Source organism: Haemaphysalis longicornis, unplaced genomic scaffold, assembly GCF_048455015.1.
Source record: "Haemaphysalis longicornis isolate Haplotype H1 unplaced genomic scaffold, Haemaphysalis longicornis Haplotype H1 scaffold_4, whole genome shotgun sequence".
Classification (NCBI taxonomy): Eukaryota; Metazoa; Arthropoda; class Arachnida; order Ixodida; family Ixodidae; genus Haemaphysalis; species Haemaphysalis longicornis.
In genome coordinates, this window is record NW_027526361.1 from 144,824,442 (window position 1) to 144,848,373 (window position 23,932).

Here is a 23,932-nt window from a genome sequence, read left to right on the forward strand (position 1 = left end):
TGCGGAAAAACTTGTGTTGAGGTACCTTTTGTATTTCAGGCTAGTAACGCACTTGTGGATGATGAATCCGAAAAGTTTGCTCTAAACACTTATATCAACATTTGATAATGGCGAACCCTCGATAATAACCGCCTATACAGAGCTTACTAAAACACATATTCATGCGTATTTAAATACGCTACAATCGTCAAAGAACCCAACGATTGAGCGATTAATTAAACGAGCCTCGAGGAACAACTTCCTCCGTGCATCATTAGCAGCTGCAAACAGCTTGAAGTGATCCTATAGAATGGAATCAACGGGTGCGGTTTTCTTTTTAAGTGGTTGGACAGAGCAGCTAATTGCAGCCGCGTAAGCGAACCGGGCGGGACCCTAACGATATATCGTCCCTTGATTGCTTCCCGCCAACATTCAGAGCTAGTCTTTCTAATTACCCGTACGGAATGTGATGAGGACAGTCTACGCACCAGCGACGGCTCCTTCTTCGTGGGAAAAACAGTGGTTGAATGTTTCGGGTTTCTTCCAAAGTAAATAGGTTCTTCTACTGGCCTTAAAAAGCTATAAATGCACTGCAAAAATCTGTATACCTTGCCAGGCAATGTCACTGCCATGGACTTTACTTGCGTCCCAATATTTACAACATTTTGTTGAGTACGCTTCACGTGTTCTTCGACCGGACCTCGCGATAAAGCAAGTATTTGTCAGGTGGTGTTTTTGAACGGGAAAATAACCATGCTTCAATGGGTTGCTCTTCCTATCTTCCTAAAGTGCAACTGTTAGCACGACTCCTTTAAGCTTCACTACAATCACCCCTGTTGATTTAAATAAACGTTTATTCTCTCTCTGTCTCTCTCTCTCTCTCTGATGGCATTCAGCAAGCGCTATTAGGACGTAAGGAACTCCATTTTTTACAAAATTCAAAAGTTACTGCACTACGTGGGGCGCAAAACGAATTTGATAAAACAGATGTTGATATACACCTACAACAAAAAAATATTTATTGGCATAATTTATTTCGAAGTTCTTGCCTTTGAATGAGGACTACTTGTAGGCTTCGCAGCATTATTCCGAGACCCGTCGGAGTTGGTAAGTGGCTATGGCGTTGCGCTGCAGAGCCCGAGGACGCCAGTTTGATTTCCGGCCGTGGCGGCCGCTTTTCTGATGGTGCCGAAAACGAAAAACTCCCGTGTGTCCATATATAGAGCAAGTTAAAGTTCTCAACTTAGTAAAAATAATAAGGAGCCCCTCACCACGGTGCGCCTTATATTTCGTCTGTAGCTTCGGCACGTTAACGACAAAATCAATCTTCTATTCCGAGTGGTCAAAGTATGTGTGATAAACCCAGAGAAGCTTCACCGGCGCTGTAAAGCACCCCGTAGCGAAATGCTCCGAATTAATTTCGACACATTTCGCCGAAATTTCGACAAACGACCGTTTCGGCCGATTGTCTTCACTTGGAAAGCAGCCGCCATGGCAAAGGTGCTGCCAAGCCGCATCGTGGGCGTAGCAGCAAAAAAGCCTTTGACACTCGGGCAACGCGGTGGCTTGTACGCATAAACCTCCGCCTGCGGCCGTGCTTCCGTGTATTCCACTTCTTTTTGCTAGATACAGAATATTGTAATTAACACTGCCCCATTATAAAATAACGACTTGAATCAGCCAATGATTCCAATTGCCGTTCTCATTGCTCATTGTTTGTTTATGCCCCAACAACGAGTGTAGCGTCAGTATAGCTGAGTAGGCGCCGTGGTGGCTCAGTGGCTAAGGCGTCGTGCTGCTGAACACGGGGACGCGGATTCGATTCCCGCCCGCGGCAGCCTCTTTTCTGATGGAGGCGAAAAGGAAACACGTTCGTGTGTACGAAATTTTGAAGCATGTTCAAGATCCCCAGGTGGTCAAAAGTAATCCGCAGCCCTCCACTACGGCACGGTTCAAAGCCTGCGTCGCGTCGGCGCTTTGAACCTTACAATCAATCAATCATTATTCTGAGTAGACTGAAGATTAACAACAGCTTTATAGCGCAATCACGTGCACGTGTGAAAGCTGGTCAAAAAGTCAGACACATAGGCATATGAAACTGCGTATTGCTGCCAAAGAATTCTTGGCATCTAAACAATAGATACTATTCAGATAAAAGTTTAGCGGGCAATTTTTTCTGTTTGCGACACTGAAAACCGCCATGACCGTGCCCAACGGGTACGTCCCCGTATCGCTGCAACAAAAACAGCCCCCGCCGTCCACTGCCTGTGCCGTTTAGCCGATTCTTGGCTGTGGCATCGATGTTATGAATAATCGCAGCGACATTGTGTTGGGATGATCTGCTTGCCCTTGAGAACTCCGCATCACAACGGGAGAACGGGGCAGAATTTTCACGATGCTCTGCAGTTGCCAGCGAACAAGGAATTTGACAAAAGTGAGTCCCCACTTTGCCCATGGCTGAGTCGTTCAGTACAAAACCGACCATGCTCACTCCGATTTAGATGCAATGGTAGCGTAGCAGTGAATGCACAGTGATGATGATGATGATGATTAGGTGCCCTCTCTTTGTATGGGGACGTCGGTTGTCACTAACCGACTTGCCTGTGTTATTCTACATATTTGTCTTACCCTTAACTAACCGAATGGGTTGGCCGCCCTGCCCTCGGTTTTAACTTCCATAGCTCACTTTCCTCCCCCCTTCCTACCCTTGCACACCGTCCTACCTCCACCCTTCTGTTCTAAATTCTAATACGGCATATTACTCTTCCTACGTACCACTATCTTGCCTACTTTTCTCCCACCACCACTCCAGCCGCCTCTTCGTCACCTCTGTAACCCTGACGTGTAGGCTCCCCCGCACACCAACTCCCGAAGCCTTCGTAAACGTCGCTTCCCCATTTTGTCACCGCGGCCGTATTCCTGCGCAGTCTATGACAATATGCTCCACGGTTTCCCAATCCGTGCCGCAGCATACATAAGTTGCGCCCTGTTGCTGCATTTATCCGTTTATGCCCGTGTTCTTAGAACCATCTGCCCCTGCTTCAAAGAGCAATGCTGCCTCGCATATTGCCATAGAAGTATTGCCAGTAAGTCTCCACGGTTTTTTTCCCTAACATTCTCTGTTCACAATTCGTCGCCTCTGCTGCTTTTACCTGCTTTGAAACTGCCGTGTATGCCCCACCTTCCCTAACCGAATTTCCGTCCTGCTTGGTGGGCTGTCTGGTCCTCCCTCTCCACAGCGTGTCCATGCTTCTCACATAGAGGTACCTGGACACTCTTGCGGACCATTTTTCTTCCGCCATGTCCCGTAGTCTTTCCTCAAATTTTATCTTGCTCTGCGGCTCCGTTTCCTCAAAGGACGACCAACTCATATCCCGCTGTACCGCTTCTTTCGTAGTTAGCTATGGGCCCCTAGGGCCAGCCTGCCTACCGTCCTCTGATTTACCTCCAAGCCCGCTTGGGTCTCTGAATTCAAGCATATAACAGCATTCTGAGAGTCAATCCTGCTACCATGACCACCTTCCAGACTCCCCTTACCGTCTCGCATTTGTTGTAGCCCCTCAGAGCTGTATGTCTCATTAGAGCCGCGTTCCGTCTTCCTTTTGTTTTAAAGTGGGCCTCATGCGCGTGCGTGTAATCTGCGCCATCATTAAGCAAAACTTAAATATTTAGACTCCTTTACCCGCGGTATTCACACTTGTTGAACTGATACCGATTTTTGCTCCGTGTCCACTTTGAAGACCATGATCCCTGATTTTTCTCTGCTAAAAGATAGCCTAAGGTGCGTCGCTTTTTCTCCACATATATCCATCAGGCCCTGCATGCCTATCCGGTCGTCCGCCTTCAACAATATGCCGTATGCATACATTATTCCCGGAATTGACTGTTCCACCACTTGACCGCTTTTAATGTATGATAAATCGAATCCAAGCCAACTGTCCTCTAGCTTCCTTTCTAATCTCACCACGTAGATCATGAGCAGTAGTGGAGAAAGAGGACATCCTTGTTTCAAACCCTTGCAGGTGTATACCGGCTTATTGTTGTGCCACCCTCTCCCGCACTATTTGCACCTGGTTCTCCAGGCATGCTGAGCAAGTTAAATTCTGTCCCCACTAACTCGTCCTCCAGGAACATAGCTGCTCCCTGTCTATGTTGTCATACGCCGCTTCAATGTCTAGAAAAGCCACCCAGGAAGGTCGATTTTGCATCTTCACCGCCTATACGCATTGGCTTGCTGGCGCACTACACATTTTTTGTCATCTAGTCTTCTGTATATTTTAAACTAATTTTTAAGTACCACTAGCACTCTATTCTCATCTATCCACTGCTCTTGTTCAAATTTCACTTCCTGCATTTCCAAACTGTATAGCATGGACGTGATGGTGACTGGCCTCTAAAAGCGCGGCTTAGTCTTGTCTCCTTTGCCCTTATAGATTAAGTCCATACTGCTAGTATGACAGGTGTCCGGTATTGCATTCTTTTTTTCCTAGCTTGGTGGACAGTCATCCAGTTAGCTGGAGGTAGTCGACCATGACGCGCAGATCGGGGTCGGCACGCTGCTTGGTGGCGAGGTCGCTCTCGGTCCCGACTCCGAAGAACGCGCTGTCTTCATCGAAGTCGTGTGCTGGTGGGTCGACGGGGGCGGGGGACAGGCAGTCGGCGTCGGAGCGTTTCCTGCCGGATTAATTAACTATTGTAACGTCGAATTCTTGCAGGCGCAAGCTTAAACTACCAAGACGGCCAGAGGGGTCCTTCAAATTTGCGAGCCAACACAGCGCATGTTGGTCTGTCACAACCCTGAACGGTCTTCCATACACGTATGGGCGAAGTTTCGAAATGACCCATATAATCGCGAGGCACTATTTCTCAGAGGCTGAGTAGTTCCTTTCTTCCTTGGACAGACCACGGCTTGCATAGGCGATTACGTTTTCGCACTTGCTTTGCTTTTGTATGAGGACGGCACCCAAGCCTATATCACTGGCGTCCGTGTGCATTTCCGTTTCGTCGAAATGCGCCAGCACGGGCGGGCTTTGCAAGCATTGTTGCAGCTCGCAGAATGCTTTTTCTTGGGCATTTTTCCAGCTGAAAGGGGTGCTATCTTTCGTCAAGCGCGTGAGTGGCTCTGCAATGCGAGCGAAGTTTGCGACGAAGCGCCAGTAGTACGCGCGTATGCGCACAGTCCCAGAAATCTCCGCACGCCCTTCTTACCTTTCGGTCTCGGGAAGTTCTCTATGGCTGAAGTTTTCGCCGGCTCAGGCCGGACTGCCGCAGCATTGACGACATGGCCCAAAAACTTGAGTTCCTCATATGCAAAGCGGCACTTTTCGGGCTTCAGTGTTAACCCCAGCGTTCGGATGGCCTCGAGTACAGACTGCAACCTTCCAAATTGTTCGTCGAAAGTCCGGGAGAATACAACAAAGTCGTCGAGGTTTACGTGTCAGGTGTGCCACTTAAGGCCAGCTAGCACAGTGTCTATGACTCTCTGAAACGTTGCTGGCGCCGTGCATAGCCCATACGGCATCACCTTGAACTCGTATAGGCCGTCCGGAGTTACGAGTGCAGTCTTCTCTCGATCTCTCTCGTCCACTTCAATTTGCCAGTAGCCTGTCTTCAGATCCATCGATGAGAAATACATCGCGTGGCAGAGGTGGTCCACGGCGTCATCGATTCGTGGCAGGGGGTACACGTCCTTTTTGGTGATATTGTTCAATCGCCGGTAGTGAACGTAGAACCTCAGTGTGCCGTCCTTTTTTTTTACAATTACGACCGGAGCAGCCCAGGGGCTTTTCGATGGCTGTATAGTGTCGTCGCTGAGCATGTCTTTGACTTGCGTCCTGATGGCTTTTCGCTCGTTCGAAGACACGCGTTACGGTGACTATCGGATAGGTCTGGCTCCATCTTCGGTTATAGTTCGGTGCTTCGCCAGGGGTGTCTGGCGTACTTTTGAGATTGACGAAAAACACTCGCTGTAGCGACGCAGCAAATCCAATAATTTGTCCCGATTTTCTTGCGGCAGCGCCGGGTTCATGTCGAAAGGATGCGGCCGGTTGAAAGCATGTACGCGTGCGCATTCAAAGTCGGCAACAACGATCACGTCACTTGCATCTTGCGCTTCTTCGAGGAACGCAATTTCAGCGCCCTTGTTTAGCTGGTGGTACTCCTCGGTGAAATTAGTGACCAAAACTTGGGATTGACGTTGCCTAAAGCTCGCGATGCCTCTTGCGACAGAGACACCGCGGCCGAGAAGCAACCCTTTGTCACTCTCTATAATACCTTCCACGTCAGGAGCAGCCTCTTCACAATAGACGGCGACCATCAAGCTTGCGCGAGGTGACAGGGTGACATGATCGTCGGCGATCCTTACAGCAGCACGGTGTTCGGGGTTCGGCTGCGGCGTCGTAGAGTGATCGGAGGCAAAGTTACCGATTTTTTCCGTAGGTCAATTATTGCGCCGTTGTCTGTCAAAAAGTCCATTTCGAGAATTACGTCGCGGAAGCAGTTAGGCAACATGACGAACGCAGCAGGGTACGTGATGCCGTCTATTGTGACGCATGATTGGCACGTTCCAATTGGCGTTACGAGATGGCCTCCTGCTGTGCGTATATGCGGACCGTCCCATCTTGTCGTAACTTTCTTCAGCTTAGACGCGAATGATCCGCTCATCAGCGAGTAGTCGGCTCCCGTCTCCATGAGGGCGACTACGTCAAAGCCTTAAATGGACAACTGGACGTCGGAAGCCGCCTTTCTCGAGTTCCGGGTGCGTCGGGATGTCGCTTCTCGGCTTGTGCGTGTTGACGGTCGGGCACTGTGCGTCATCGTTGTAGTCGTCTCAGCGGCAGGTTCGGTCATGTCGGGTACGCGCCATGCCGTGTGGTTGTCTTCGTGTTCAGCAGTCACGTCCAGGTTAGATCGGGTCGTCCGGCTGAGAGAATGTCGGGAATCATCGCCTTCCGCGAGTCGTTGCGTCGTTGGAGGGTTTTTATTTTTCCGCGGTCGTGCAACTTTACCTCCAGATGTTGCTGCTTTTAGTTTCGCCCGCGGTAGCTGAGGACCTTCCACGTGCGAAATCAGCATTGCTACGGCAGTTGGGCTACTGGTATGGGTAGGGCGAAGGCGATCGGTTGAAATGGGCTGTTCCACGGCTGGTGTTGGAAAGGTATTCTTCGATCTCCGATGTGCGCTGGCCGGGTCGGGGGCGGGGTGCGTCGACGGAGAACCCTTGGAAACCAAGCCTCTTGTAGGGGCAGGGACGGTTGATGTGGTCGGTCTCTCCGCAGCGGTAGCACAGCGGACGATTATCTGGCGTTCGCCACACGTCGGTCCTCCTCGGGCCGGGAGTTTGCACCACAGATGGTCGGGCCGGCGACAAGGGACGACGGTATGGAGTCTCGTGACGATACGGTGCAGGTGGGCGAGGTCGACGGGCAGCAGCCGCGTAGGTCATGGCTTGGGGCTCGCGGAGTGCTTCCGGCATTGTTGATGTACCCAGGGCTTGCTGAACTTCTTCCCTGATGATGTCTGAAAGAGAAGCGACTTGGGGTTGCGGCGGCGTTGGGAGACGTTTTCGCAGCTACTCCCTCACTACTGCGCGGATGGTTTCGCGTAGGCCATCACCCGGAGTCCGCATGTTGTCGACGAAGTTCGCAAATGCCGCGCCAACGAAGTTGCAGTCATACTGCTTAGCACGCATATCGAGAGACGTCTCAATCGTGCTCGCTTCGGTCACGAATTCGGCGATGGGTTTTGGCGAGTTGCGGACAAGTCCAGAAAACAGTTCCTCCTTCACACCGCGCATCAAGAAGCGTAACTTCTTTTCTTCCGTCATTTCGGGGTCCACGCGGCGAAATAGTTGCTTCATCTCCTCAACGAAGATCACGAGCCCTTCGTTGGGGTGTTGCGTGCGCGTTTCCAACAAAAGGCGGCTCGTTCTTTCCGCACAACGGTGGCGAATGTTTTGAAAAACTCCCTCTTAAAGGGTGTCCAGTTGTTTAGGGAGTTATCAGGGTTTTCAAAGCACGTTCGGGACGTATCTTAAGTAGAATAAGACATGGCGGAAAGATTCTTGGTCATCCCACCTGTTAAAGATGCGGACGCGCTCCACCTTCTCCAATCAGTCCTCAAGGTCTTCTCCGGGGGATCCGCGGAACGATGGGGGTTCCCGGGGATGTTCAGGAACGAGGGTAGTGCTGGTCATGGTGCCTGCGTTGATCATGGTGGTGTTCATGACGCCTTCTTTCTTTACTTTATCCGGAGGGCGCCCAAACTCCGGCTGAAGGTCTTGCTGTCGGCGGCTGGCACGAGTGGGACTTTCTTGTTAGCTTGACAAGGGCGTAGTGTGTATTTACCCCGCACCTTCACCAGATGTCATATCGCCAAAGACGACGCAGTTATCTTGAAGAAAAACAAGTTTATTGCAGCGAATTTGTGCTCCCCTAACAACTCAAAGGAATACAGAGGCGGCGAAGCAGCGGTCAACAAATTGACTTGCGCAGGCGAGGATCGTCGAAAGGAATGCCGCGACGTCTGCTCTAAAGGCTTTTATCTTTTGGCGCGAGGGTTTCTGGAACCGTCGATTCACATCCACAACATTGTAGATCAGAGAAGATTATTCTGGGCTAGTGACGTCAAGATGAAACAGTCTGCTTATCAGAATGAGATAGCCCTTGCGGCATAAAAAATAAAGAATGAAAGACGCGCTTCGCTGTGGACACAGATAACACAGCCGTGGCCGGGCAGTAAAAATAAACAAACCCATACGTGGTTCGCGGCAATATTTTGTAATTATATCAGACATATTTATGGAATAAACAAAAATGTTCTGAAATAATTTGTTGTAAAAATCGCAAAGGATGACATTATAAACAATTGTAAGTGAATTGACAATAAGGGCTTTTTTTAGCGAACCGTTTGTAGACAAAAAAAAGGCATCACTTGACAAATGTGGCGTTTTTTTTCTCCAAATGATCCAAATCCACAAGCCGAAACCAGGAAACGAGGTGACATGGAACTTCAGTGACAAGAAAAGCTCGGCGAATTTCTCGTAGAAACAAGGTCGCAAGAATATAGGTAAGATAAAGGCCTGAAAACGAGTGCGAAGATCGTAGTTCGTATCAAAAAAGAGCCATATCCTGCTGTGGAACGGATCAAACCTGCACTAAATACAACATACCCAATAGGAGCTCGCTTTTGGCGTGACTCTTAGGACTGTTTCGTGAATTTTTTTACAAGTTTCACGCTTATTGGAGCTCGCTTACCATCAAGTTAGGCGGAAATCAAGACATCGGCAAAGGACCTGTCCCGAGACGTCGATGACAAAGTGAGCAGAAGAAGAAGTGAACGAAGTTAAACCCAGACGTGATACAATCATGTCGTCTCGCCTTCCCCGTCCCTGCGCACTAAATCTGGTTATTGTTATCTTTTACTCCCGTATTTACCATTTAATCAATTAACTAATTTACCACCACTACACGCACTGGTAAAACCTATTTCTGTGTAAGCCACTTCAATACTGCGGATAGGAAGATATGAGCAGCCCTAATGTGAAGCGTTTTGGAATGAGCTTGCTTACTGCGTGAGCGTCTTGGAGCATGCCCCAAAAAATTATCGCACGTACGTAAAAAATCTCAAAACAGCTGCTAATACCTCCCAGAAGATTCTTCTGTTCTTTATGTAAAGCTCTACACCTCTTGAAGCGCTGTTGGATATGTTTAAGCATTTGTCGGACAAAACCCCATCGCACCTTATTGAAAGTCATTGCAATGAAGTTTTCATAAGAAGGCCGCATCAACTAGAATGGTTCAATTCAGCACGACACCCATCCAAACGTATCACACTAACATTGCTCAATTTCACCTTATATTATTATTAGTTGTGGCAATGAAATTCTCCTAGCTGACATGTAAGACGTGTCGGATAATAGTTTTGACGGTGTTGCATTTATCTCCAGTAATAAACTTTCGCTTTTTTCTAAAATTGTTTTTAAGTAGATTTGTTTCATTGAAAACGCCTCAAATGTTGATTACCAGCGTCAGGAACATTTAACTAATGTTACGCATGCGGGTACACCACTGCAACATTCTAGTCAATATATTTCACTGGTCTTAATGGTACAAGTGGTGGCTTATGTAATCCTCTAAAATGGCCGGCGACACCGTTTAAATAAAGACGTCATTTCTGAGGCCGTAACGAACCCAGGTTTTCAGTCTCCATAATCGCATTTGAGAAAGAGCGACGCTGAATGTTTGAGGAAAATGAAAATACTAATAACGGTAAGATTAGGCTGCTGATTGCTAGATGAGCCCGCTGGGATTATCTACGTAAATTAGATTATTTTTTTTTCGTATTGCGAAATATTTTGTGTACACGTGGCTTTTGTTCTGTGCGTGAAACTCAGCTCGCTGCCATATAAAGGCTGGCGGCCGTTGGGTTGTTCTCGTAATCGTTCACCGGTTTCTCTTTTTAGCTGTTTTACGCAAAGTACCACAAAGTGCGGATTCTGCATTTCTCCACGGTCCTTGAATGCGGGAGACTAAAGAGTAATTCACACATCAGTGTTTATGTCCGCACAGATCTTTATTGAAACGAGCTTACTATATCAGAGATTGCATAATTAGCATTGACAAAATGCTTTTATTTAACAGACTTCGCGATTGGGAGAGTGTGAAATTATTATGGGTCACCCCAAGTTATTTCCTAATTGCTACGGGTAAGAAAACTGAAATTTCACATGCTCCCGAAGGCGCAGATAACAAGTTCGGAATATGTGCACGGTCAAGAAGTGGAGACTGTTTGGCAGAAAACGCCAATTATTGTTGCTCAGGCGTAAACATTATTGTCGTTCACAAAGAAGACAATAATTCACCTAAGATACGATGAAAGGAATTGTCATACCTGAGCCTATTATAAGTGTTTAGCTTTATATCCGAGCACATAGCAGATGTGCGTAAACTGGATTGCCCCTTAGCGGGTCATCAATTACGTAGAAAGTATTATTGTACGTATAAAACTTAGCTGTAACGGCAGAATAAACGAGTACAAAATGTGTTTTTCCCAGGACTTCTTGTCTACACCAGTAGAAAATAATTCCTGAAAAAAACCCGCCAGGCCACAATTAGTCATCAATATTATCAAAAACGAACTTCTCAGATGCCTGGGGCACAGTTAGGTACAACTTCATAAAATTCACAAAAAGAATCAATGGAAAGTAACTACCCAAATACCCGCATAGGTGTTCGGAAGATAGCTCTTACATCCAACTGTAAACAGAGAAACCCATGTAGGCGAAGTTCGGAAATTGCTCTCACACAAGAGACAGGAAAGCCGTCCAGTATTCTCGCCAGCTCGTATGTTAAATCTACTGGCTTTACTTATTGGTCGCTTAGAGGAGGCGTCCGCAGCTACCATTCGCAATACCAGCCCAGAAATTGAAAATGTCTGTATATTTGATCCGCCATCAAATCCAACCCGTATAAGGAATTTATAGCTATTATCATTAACTCAAAATCCGCTTGGAGCTGTAAAGAGACGCAATAATGTGCCACATTGACCAAGACATTCCTACCAACAACTGACTACATCAACTATGATGGATTATGTTACTATTATCGGCTCGACATGAATCTTTTGTTGGAAGCGGAAAACTGGAAGAGGACCATCTAAACACTCCCGGTTACCAAACGAAGGAGACAACTTGCAAGCCATAATTATTCCAGGAAAATATACCAGCCTGTAAAATTAAAGTTTCAGTCACTGAGTCACTAAGCCACGTGCTCATAGCGGGACCCCACGACCGAAGATGACAGATGTAGCCATATGCTTCTATGAACAAAAAAAAACTAAAATGTTCTCGTGGGCCTTTCATAGCGCGTTCAAGTACTGCAGATGAAAAGTGCCATACATCGAGGTACGACCGCTCTTTTTCTATGTCAATTTTTGGTGGTCCTATGGCCCTATGTCGACGTTTAGTGCAGTCTTCAGTTTTTGGAGGACGTGTTAAGGATGCATATTTTTAATCATGTAGGGTCGTGTTCGTGAAAGGCTTCTTTGTCTATTTCTCATGTTTGTTTTCAAAATTATGTTGGACCACCGATTTTCTTTTACGTTGCTATACAGATCAGTTGTGGTACTTCTGTGAAATTTGCATTTTGTGTGCAAATGGTAGGCGTGACATCATTCGCTCAATTTCGCTGTTTCTTTATTCGCATCTTGAACAATCTTTTGTGGAGTTCTTTTTTATCGTCGGGTTTGGGGAGATACGTTTAAGATACATATTTCTGATGTTATCAGATCGCCTTCGTGAAAATTTTTAATTTTATGTCGTGCTTATTTTCTGGTTTTCCAAAATGGTGTTCGACCAATTATCTCCAACCACGCTATTATAACGATAAATGGTGTTACTCGCGCGAAATCTCAATTTTGGGGGGAAATCACAGCGTTACAGGGTTCGCACATTCTCCCTTTTTTGTATTTTGAATGTTATTCTGCCACCTTATTTTTTCTTTATTCCGGGTTTTTTTGCGACGTATATGTTGCGTATTCTTTCATTTTGTTACACCATTTTGTGGGATGTTTATTTTTTATATTCTTCCTATTTTTCTCAAAATTTTGTTCGACCGATTATCTTCATTCACGCCATTAAAGCGAGTTGACTTATCACTTCCGCTTAATCTGAATTTTTGGGCACAGACAGGGCGTTACACGGTTCTGTTTTTTTTTTGTGGTTCTTTTTCGTATTTTGAACCTTCTGTTGCGATTTTTATTTATTCTTCGCTTTTAGGGGAGAAGTAAAGATGCCTATTTTTGATTTTGCCAGATAACAAATGGGAAGATTCTATTTTCTGTATTTTTCTCATTTCTTGGTTGTTGAAAATTGTGTTAGAGAAATTACATGCGCCTAACTTGTTATAATGAATAAAGGCATTACTTCACGAAATCTGCCTTCCTGCGGAAATGCCGGACGTTACACGAGTGTGGCGGTGCGGGTACTCTGCAAAGAATGATATGGATCAAATTTTCTGATCTAACAATCACAGTGGACGCACGTCAAGCAAAACTCGCATAAATAAAGACGTCTCTTAAACAAAACAATTTAAAAAGCCTAATTTATTTACTAAAGAATCACTGCTAGGTGGTTCTCAACAATGGAAACATTGTTTTGCGCACATCACGGATAAACAAAACCGAAACTAAGTCCCACATCGACTGTGTTATTGTCGATATCCACAATCCAATCACATCCGGTGGTCGCGCCACACTACCCAGCGCTACAGCTGCATCTCGCGGGGGCGAAAAGCAAAAACCCCGTGTGTACGAGATTTCGGCGCACGTTAAAGATCCCCAGGTGGTCAAAATTAAACCGGAGCCCTCCACTACGGCGCGCCTCATCGCCTGCGCTGCGTCGGCGCGTTAAAATCCTACAATCAAATGCATCTCGCGGGACGTAATTGCATCTGACACAATTCAAAGGGTTCTTTTGCCGTGCGGTTTCTCCAAGGATGTGGCCGAAAACGAAGAGGAGTCGGATGCCGAGAGTCTAGAGGCGCACCCTATGTTTGGTTTGGTAGCTCAGAGGCGCCTTACTGGAAGGTTGAAAATGGACGACTACGAAGGTATTGATCATAACGTTGTCAGATGTGAGGACAGTTTTGCAGATATACTAAACAAACTTGAAGAAAGGTCTTGTGGTGAGACTGATGAGGAGATCGACAAGGACGACCACCATCGACAAAGTAGACAAGACAGGCAATAGAAGTTCTTCCAAAAAGAGGGATGCTTGGAGCAAATGTGCAGCCTGAGCAAAATGAATGCCTTCTTGGCGACGCAGTCCCCTGCCAAGCTGAAGCAAACCACCTGGGACAGCTTCTTTCGGGCGCGTGGCTTAAACGAAATTGCTAGTAGTTGAAGGAGATTTCACTGTCCCCGTCGTGTTTCATTTAAAGGGAGTGTACTGTATTTTTATCCGCTCTTGGCAATGTTTTTGAAAGCACTCGAACGCGTTTTGCAGCAGTTGGTTCCCAGGTGTTCTGAAACGCGAAATTGAGATGGTAGAACTTTTTGTGCGATCAAAGAGTCATGTAAAAGCCTGTGCTAATGTACATTATAAGCTGCTGAGAGCTTAGAAATCAGTCTACTGCATTATTCAAAGCGACGATCTGCTGCTGTTAGTAGGCGCTTAATTTGTGGCCTCGAGTTATCTGTAAGCACGCCAAGGCAGCCAAATTTGTTCACGTTAAACCTACAGTAAGTGGCGAATGCGTAGACCCAACTCTAAACGATATAATAACACGACATGTACCAACTCTTATGCTAGCATTTATAAAATTTCATATTTTGATGGCAGCAAACGTTTCCGGAAACATGTCACGCAATTAAGCGACACCGGCCCTCGGTATAAACATACGAGCATACGGGCTCTACTAAACGAAGGCGGGTCAAGGCGGAAACCGACGACATGATATTCTGTAGCGACAATAAATGGACCGCAAGAGAATACTCCACTAATTACGTTTGTCGTCGCACGTACGCTTTATAGTGCGCGTGTACCGATTGCGTGACAGCGTTGCCTGCATTGCGCGGAACGTGATGCTCTCCCCCGCGTATTAACCTCGCTACTGAAGCACATTTTTTTCTTTCAGCTAGATGACCAGCGATAGTATGGTGCACTTTTAAAATAAATGAAGACACGTAAAGAGCTCTTATAATGTAGTGATAGCTAAAGCATAGTGTGCAAATGCCGAATGTTTGCTCGTAATATTGTGGTTATCCATTTCCCTAGAGTACTTCTTCTCTTATTTCGGTTACTGCGACTCTGCCTATACCTCCCTTTGAATCACCAAGCAGAGATGAAGTTTATACAGAATGCACAATTATTTCCTACTTGAAATGTCTTTGTATAATTATAAAGGTCAAATTTATATGTAACTTCAGTACGTGTGGCCTACACGCGTTCCAAAGTTCACCATTTTCTGACTCCTTTTGTGTCTTTTATTCTGAGTCCTAATATAATGTGGGACACATTCTTGCTTGCACGGCCTAGCAAAGCTAGCATACAATGGGAAGCTCATGTGTTACTCCACTAATTGCTAGTTCTTTTATTACCGTGCTCGAATTACTTCCGAAATCTAAATATTTGCACCTAACACGCGTTCTCAAGTGAAAGGGCACAATGCAAACACCATGAATGTTGCAGGACGCCGCTTTTTTATATCTGCTTTTTTATCCAAACATTGCTTTAGAAAGTGCAACATAAGAAATCGCGGTGTTTATACACGTAGTAGTTTCAGAAAAACGCGGGCGCTCAAGGGTCCTTAAGGTTTTTGCTGAAAATTGTTTGTTCAACATTCCGCATACAACACGCTGGTTTAGTAAACATCATTATTTCTTGGCCCTATAGGTATTGATATTTGTTCTTAAAAGTGCGCGTTCCGCACCCTTACAATAGTAGGCTTGGCTGCCGTGAAACTTCTACAGTCACTTGGATGTCCTTCAAATTTTCTATGCCAAGGTCGGTCATACGCTTCTTGCCTGCAATGCGTTACTTAGCGGTTTTTGCATTCCGACATAAGAAAAGTTATTTTAAAGTCTTATTTTCTGAGCCTGATTGTATTGAACACCTGCGAGACCGGAACGGCTGGAAGCACATCAACTTCCGGGGGATTCGCGTGCGTTTCTGACGGCAAAGACTGTGCGGCTGACCTGATGACAATACTTCAACGCATCTTTGACGTCTCCTCCCATTTAAAGAAGGCGAAGAAAATTTCCGAAAAAGGTTCTGGGCAGTGGGAAGTAACGAGGACAGAATATTGTTTGCTTGACCAGCGCAAGCATAATTTTTTAATCTTACCACACCAAGCGGAAACACCGGCCAAACGCGGGATGCGGTGAGTTACTGCGACCACATTAGAACACGATAGGCTCAGAGGAATGCTGCGTCCGTGACGCGAACAATATGTACCGTGTTCAACTTTATCAAACGAGCTCATGAACTGAAACCCATCCTATTCCACCAAGGTATAACGGGTAAATTAAATAATTGAAAATGGATGTTAGGATTTAAAATAAAAAAAATGCAAAAAGGTAATTAAAAAAGATGATTACGCAGAAAATGACTTACTACAGAACAATGATTAATACAAAAGATCTAAAAGCTATTATCGCGTTATTTGCCGCTGACTTTGTTTCTGCGTGTGAGTGAAATTGTGACAATATATTTGAGGGGTTAGTATTGCTGAATATCAGCGTTAATTAGTATTGTCATTTCTTTTAAAATGTTTAATGTTTTCTTTGTTTTATTAGCTCTGGTTTCCTTCTTATGAGATAATTTCTATGGATATCAAGAAGTTGTTCTGTAAGTTTGTTTGTTATTGGGCAGTCGTGTAAATAGTAGTCAAAACTGTCTGCTGGTAGGTTACATTTACTTATGTTATTATTTGTAATGGCAAACCTATGAAAATAAAACGGAAATCTACTGTGTCCAGTGATAAAATGTGACGTTCAACTGTAAGCGCGTATAACACAATAAAGAGGAGAATAGCTTACATAAACCATGGCCCCCTAGCCCAGCCAAAGAAGAGTAAATCTAACGCGGTCAAAGCAGAAAAAAATATTGCTTCGAGTGCATGCTTGCTTTTTCTCGCTAACGTTTGACAGCAGCACTCGTCTATGACACACGTCGCCGAACGATTTTGTTGAGGTCAGTGCATCTTGCAATTAACCTGATAGGTGTTATGAGGCGTATTTTTTTTACATTTTTCCGTGGCTGTTAGCCGTCTCCTATCATCCGTGCTCATGAAGCATTCGAAGAAATACGTCAGCGCTGCCTACCGGAGGCTGCGACAGAGGCATGACGATATGAAGGATCGCCTGACTCTCGAATACGTGCAGCGGAGACTGAAATGTGGAAAGGAGGGAAATGATTGTGTGGGCCATAAGAAAATGTTGCAGGCGACATCTACGTGTGGGACATTAGACGTACGACGCGATAGCGTTAATGCATTTGCTACCCCGAGTTGCTCCATTTCCAATCTTTGCTTCATGAGCCCCCAAAGTCAGCGAACAGAGAAATGCGATCAGCATGATTTTTTAATCGCTGTGGGCCAGGAGACACAGAGTCCCTCTGCGGTTCTGTGGCGTAAGATGTAAACGCGAAATGAAGCGGCTTCGTGGACGTAGTCAGTTTGAGCGAGAAGGTGAGAGTGTCAGTGTCTAAAAGCGTTTATTCAATATTGTCTTGGCCCGACTGAACGTTCTGGCTTCTTTGCTAAGACACAGTGAGAGAATGAGGTCTTTGCTGCGGAAGAAATAATTAGGATCTGTTAAATAAGAGTAAAAAGATAGTAGGGAGATTTCGAGTGCAACCCCTCAAGTACGGGGACCCATATACAATAGGTCCTACCTTTACCCTCTCGATCAGCTCACGCTGATCTTGAGGTAACAAACTTGCCAATGCTGCTTTCCATTTGGTGATGGAAGTGGAGTATGTATTATTTGACTTGTTCTTCCGTTAGCATATCTCGGGCGTGGCTGGATTGCGAATACGAGTGTCGATGTTTCCCCAAATCAGCACATATGAGCAACGATATTCTTACGAAACCACTTCGCCCACATAGATTTGTAGATAGGTACGTGTAGTGTTTCATCACACTCACAGTTCGGAATTTTTCCTCATTGAGACCCCCCGAATCCCGAGAAGGGTTGTGTTCCCCGGTCGCAGGTTGATGAGCTGTTCAGGACGTGTTTCGGGGAAGATATTGCGGTAGTCGTGGTTGCTGGGGGAACACGAGCTGTGAGTGCGCATGCCTCTGGATTCATGCCTCGTTCTCTTCCCAACCATTCTGTCCGGGTGTTTACGTAACATTAACGTTCTTCAAAATGGGTCCCAGTATCTCACCGAAACGTTTCGTCATACTAGCTGTAGTCGTTCGGCTAATGCCTTTTGAGAGTGTGGAATGATGTTTGCGCTTGTGTCTGATACTTCCACTACTCGATTGCGAAAACGATGCCACAAAGCTCGGCTACGCTTTCCTGTACGTGCGAGCGTCATGCAGTCACAGATATTGCCAGAACAGGCAATGGTGACAATTCCTTCATTGTACATTCCTTCATTCCAGAGTTGCTGTATACCGGGTTCTCGTGATTCTACCAGTATCCTCAATTGAATGGATCCTGCCATATCACCTGTCCTTCTGTATGTTTCGATCAATGTTTTTTTTTTCGTAGAGGAGAGTTGATATGGGGGGTAGCGGGCTCGGTGACATGTCCATCAGGACGTTTAGTCATTCCTTTCCCGGGATCTGCGCCTCTTTTCCTGACGACGGCCCGCCCTAGTGTTGTTTTCCCAGCCAGCTAGGAGAGTTGTCTCTCTGATTTCTTCAAAGGAATTATAAGGAACACGACTGAGGAACTTTTCATTATTATCAACAGCAACAGCCTATTTAGGTCTCCTGTGGGACGAAGGCCTTTCCTACTGAGCCTCACACACTCGTGTCCTGTGATTCCCGAGTTCATCCGTTGCTTCGAATTTTCTTATCGCGTTCATTCATCGAGTTACCTCCTTTCCCGTCTTCCATAGCCACCTCGGGGCATCTGTTTTGTTAACATTTTGGTCCACCAGTTGTCAGTGTGTCTCACGGTAAATATTGCGAGGTTGAGGGCTGCCTTAAATGCTGTCCTGATGACAGTGTTTGCATGGTTCTCCTGTGTGCCGGTGAGTTTTTTCTACGGTAGGATCTGCGATATCCGGCTCATGATCAGTGCCGGCATCAGTATTATTGTTTCTGGTTCCGTTATTCCTTCTGTATAATTCATTAGGCATGTTATAATAAGAGCAATCAGGTAAAGGTTTTTACTTCTTTGGAGGTTGTGAAAGCGATTCAGCCGCTTGACTCCAGAGCTATGCCAACTATTCTTAAGTGAATAAACTCTGGGACAACATCCGATACTATTTGTAGCTGCTTTTTATATTTCCGGCGTAGCGGATCCCATCGTTTGCCAAACTGAGATTTCGCCGGAGGCCGAATGGCGGGAATATCGAAGAGCAGTTATAAATTCCTGAAAACTATATCCCAGGTTTTGTTTTGGTTTCTTTGTGCTAATAATTTATGCCTTCCTTGATTTTTTTAAAGACTGGAGTTATTATTTTACCCCTGGTTTAATTAGGTAAACCAATATTGGTGCCGGTATGACTTCCTGTGGAAAACACGCCACAGTGGCTGAGTGGGTGAGGCGTTGCTCTGCCGAGCCCAAGAAGGCAGGTTGGATTCCCGACCGCGGCGACGTCTTTTAAGGGAGCAGAAAAGAAAAATGCCCGTGTCAATTTTATGACGCACGTTGAGATCCTTAGAATATCGGAACTAATCCGCGCTTTTACAGTTTACATAAAATAATTATTTTGCGAAATCTTTTAAATTTCTGATAAAATAAACATTTTAAATTTATTTTTTGCAATTTCCAGTGCTAAGGCGCTTTGGTGTGCTGGCGTCAGTTGCGGCCACTGCTGGCGATCGTGTCTGTCGAGCATGCTACAACCGAAAGGGCGCAGAACGAACGTCCCTAAGAAGGCATGGCACCTGCTGAAAATGCGTGTCCCTTTAATCGCCTCCGCCTCGTATCTGGCTGCGTCAGTCGTACCTTCCGGATGGAAGCAATGACGTATTGCCACGGGCGCTTGATGAGTACGGCTCATAGCGTACGGCAAGTGACCACGAAAAAACCGAAGAATTAACGAATAAGGCTCTCGCGTAAAAAAAGGACACGGGAATGCAGCTGGCACCGCACCTGCGCCGCGAATATCGTTCTGCGCTCTGTGGGTTGTCGAATGCTCGGCAGACATTTTCTAGCCAATCCATGGACTCGCGCCGCCACACCAAAGCATTTCTCCCATTGTAAGTGATGCCGGTGACAGCATTGTGTCACGTAAATAAAAATGGGGAAAGATGGTATCAGCAGTGTGTCGGAAACCAAGATTGATTGATAATGGGCATTTAAAGAGCCGAAAGTGCACAGGTTGTGAGGTGCTCCGTACTCTAGCGCTCTGGAATAATTTTGACCTCTTGGGGATCTTTAACGTCCGCCGAAATCACAAACATACAGGCGTTTTTGCTTTTCGCTTGCACAAAAGGGGGCCTCTACGACCAGGAATAGAACCGGCCACCTTAGGCTCAGCATCAAAAATCAAGAACGCGTAGATAATGAGCAAGAAAAAAACTTAAATATATCCTACTAAGAAGCAGAGCCCACCACATAGCACCAATTTACAAACATTTGCATATTACTTTTCGAATTTTCCGTGGGTCTGTCATCGGTGCAATGCTTGTGGTGCAAACAAGTGCTGGCGCACCGTCGAGAAGTTCAAAAGCACCGAAAATAAGTTTAGGTATTAGAAATCACGGCATTCCATTGTATGCAAGGTAGGCACTCCTACGAAAAAAAAACACCTGGATGCCATGATGGACATCTCAGTGGTCCAGCGACATCCAGTAAAAACCTGCACAAGGCTAGGCGACAAGCCATGATCATATTCGTTTGAGGAAGCAACAAACACAAGCTAAGACACCATGAACTGAATCAGGGGTGTATGTAAGTACTAAGGCGAGACTCGTAGCAGCGGAATTCCCTCGTAATATTTGTGACGGCACAGCCCTTTCATACACAGGAACGGAATGAGCAGAAATAGGAGCCATCTTCTTGGCGGTTCAACTAAAAAAACTCTAAAAAATGCAGTATATCGCGCTTTCACAGGATTCAGTAAAACACAAAACTGGAATGTGCCTTCACAGGATCTGTTAAATGTTTCTTATGCACCGGTATGAACTGCGCATCACTATTTATATTTCGTCGGTATGACACCGTAAGAAGCATCAACATTAGAGACTGGATTGCACGCACCGGAGCACTGCATGAACCCGAATGAAACCACACGCGCTCGCAAACCATGCGAACGAAACCGAACGGGTTTCCAGCGAACAGTTTGGTGAGCGCACGTTCCGCTGCAGGGAAAGAGCATTATTTGCGGGGTTGTCGTGTGGGTGTGCTGTGCGAGCGACAACCTGCTCGCGCATCGCTTTGAAAATTGTGCGACCACCGCGTTCCTGCTAAGTGGAGTGTACGGCAGACGGTTGCGTTGCGACGAGCTCACCTGGTGCCAGCTGTCGGATCTCATTAGCATCGTGACGCACTACGTCTCTTCACCTATCTTAGACGGTAGCACCATCTAAATAGAGGAGGATATAGGAATGATATATGCCACGTAATACAGCCACCTGTGCTGCAGCTCATAGCGCCGTGAGTAAAGCGTCTGGCACCTCTCATTGCGGCGACAAAGATCCCGGCTCGAATCATGGCGTAGCCTCGTCAATATAACATTTCTAGGGATGTCATTTCCTTGACAGATATGACATCAGTCAGATCTTGGTGGATCTTGGCATAAAACATTTCCGTGTAAAAAGCCCAAACATCACAACAGATTCCCAAAAAAGCATTACAAACGTCATCACAACCAGAATACCTAAACGCTTAGGAAAGAGTATCCGATCCGCAATGAAGGAAGTTAAAATGGCATTGACACCCGGACGCGGCGGTTCCGAAGGGAACGAGGCACCCGATCAAGAAACACATGTAATAGCATGCCGTGCGCCTCGCGAACAACACTACGACACACCGGTCCCAGAAAAATATGTACAACGTCTCATCTTGCCGTACCTACGAACAGAATCATTCGTGTGTCACACAGCGGTCTCAACGGCAAATAATCCAAACTATACGCAGCATACAAACCAATAGGAACCGAGAAGTAGAGGGACGCAGATTTACTGTACGGCCCCATCAAAGTTAACTTAAAATTGTGCTATATGTTACGCACTAAACTTTCTTACATTCTTCTTTCGGCCTACAATGAAGTTTACTTCTATCTCTTCTGTTTTCTAAAAGGGTGTAATATTTTGTCCCATGGAACACATCTTTAAAAGGTGTTTAAGGATGAAAGGTGCTTAAGGTGTTTAATGACGAAAAACGGATGTGCTTGTGAACACCGTATTATAAAAGTGTGGTTGGCGAAGCTACGCTCGACAATGTGGATCGGCTGAGCGCACCGAACGACATACAGGCACGTTCAAAAAGCACAAGTCACAATTGAAACACAAATGAATTGAGCAAAAATACCAACCGGATCCAGGCGGAGAGAAAGTATGTACTGATTACCTACCACTAAAACTGCATCGCTTTTACAGCCAGTGGACGAAAGTCCTCTGAGAGAGCCGGTGGGCTTGTCATAAAAATGCAATATTTTAGCGCCAATTTAAGAACCATGCATTTCATTGTGAGTATGTACAAGTCAGCATGAGGATTTGAAAAAAAACTTTTTACTCGTGAGGTGGAGTGGGAAACGATCTGTAGTTATTTTAGTTAAAATTTACAGACTTTACTATACCAAACACCTATTACGCATTCTTTCAACACCCTATAAGATGGGTGCTGATTATTTCAACACCTTTTTGCCATATACGTGTAGAGCTGCAAAGTAGAGTGTTGGAACCTGAGAAAAATGATGTAACAGACCTGCAAATTTAGTGGTCTTTAACGCTTTAACATTGCTGTACTTGGATATTTTCTACAAGGGGTGGGATATTTTGTACGTCACGGTGTTTAAAACGATATGAATTGCCAGAATTTATTAACAGCAGAGCTGTTTAGGCTTGAGCTTGGTCCTACGGCTCTAGCAAAAAAATAAAACAAAAAAAATGCACTGACGAATATTAAAATCCCTAATGCGAATTTTCTTTCCCGCGCGAGCTGCACCCTTCTCAGTCGCGGAACATATCTGCGGCGTTTCTGAGACTGATCGCGTAATCAGCGTGCGCACGGCCCGCACTATGTTTCCGTTATCTAGCAGTTAGTCGGCATGTTGGGGACTATGTTGTTCCAAATCGTGTAGAACCTGCAACGCAAATGTCTCGTGGTTCTAATTAGCCTCGCACGTATTGTTGGCGTCTCCGGAAAGTTGAATGGGAATGCGTCGAGAGGACAGAAAACGAGCTGTTGCATCTGCCGTTGTGGACTTCGGGTCCCCCTTCACCCGAAGCCCCACGATTCCTTTCCGAAGGTCTTCTGTTTTTATCTTTCTCTCTCTCCCTCTCTCTCTCTCTCTCTCTCTCTCTCTCTCTCTCTCTCTCTCTCTCTCTCTCTCTCTCTCTCTCAGCAAAGAACTAAAATGTTCAGACCGACCACAACTTCGGGAATCAAGCACTTCGAAGCAGCATCACCGCGGCGTTCTCGCTAAAAATTACCGACGCCAAACGTCCGCAACCTTTCATGCTCACATCTTAAACAGCACACCCGTAAACCGCGTCTGTCTCAGCTGTGCTACCGCCGTTATAGACACTTGAGGCTAGTCTTGCTCCCTTCGCCGACCCTCAGTGGTTTAAAAACAGAAACGCTGAATGCAGCAATGCCTTTTCCAAAACGCTCCGTCGGCGTAGAAATATCTATAGCGCATCTTACGTCTTACTTAACGTTAATGTACCCCGCCACTTTTTTCTGCTCACTTGGTAGTTGCCGACTTGTTCCATTCAGGGTACAGTCCTTTTGCGGCCGTCTCTGTGCTGAGCCACATTATCGTCGTCACCGAGGGAACGATGGCAGGACCGGCGAGTGAAAGAAAAAGTGAACGATGAAAGAAAGCAAAGGAGTGTCGCGAAATTAGGATGGAAGGGTGCTTTGCTGTGGCGGCGCGAGCCAGTACTTTCCGAGGTGTGCGGTGGGGGTGCAAAGGGCGTAGTTTGCTGTGCCCGCTCATAGCGCATGACAGCGCTACGCTCGGCGAAAACTTGAGGGGGGCGTGCGCGTGAATATGATGGGCGTTCGCTTAACGCGCAGTTCGCGGTCCCTTCCTGAGACGCACTACGCGCCGCCGACGCAGTGGCTCATCATCGCTGCCGTCAAGAAAACCCACGAGTGAGTG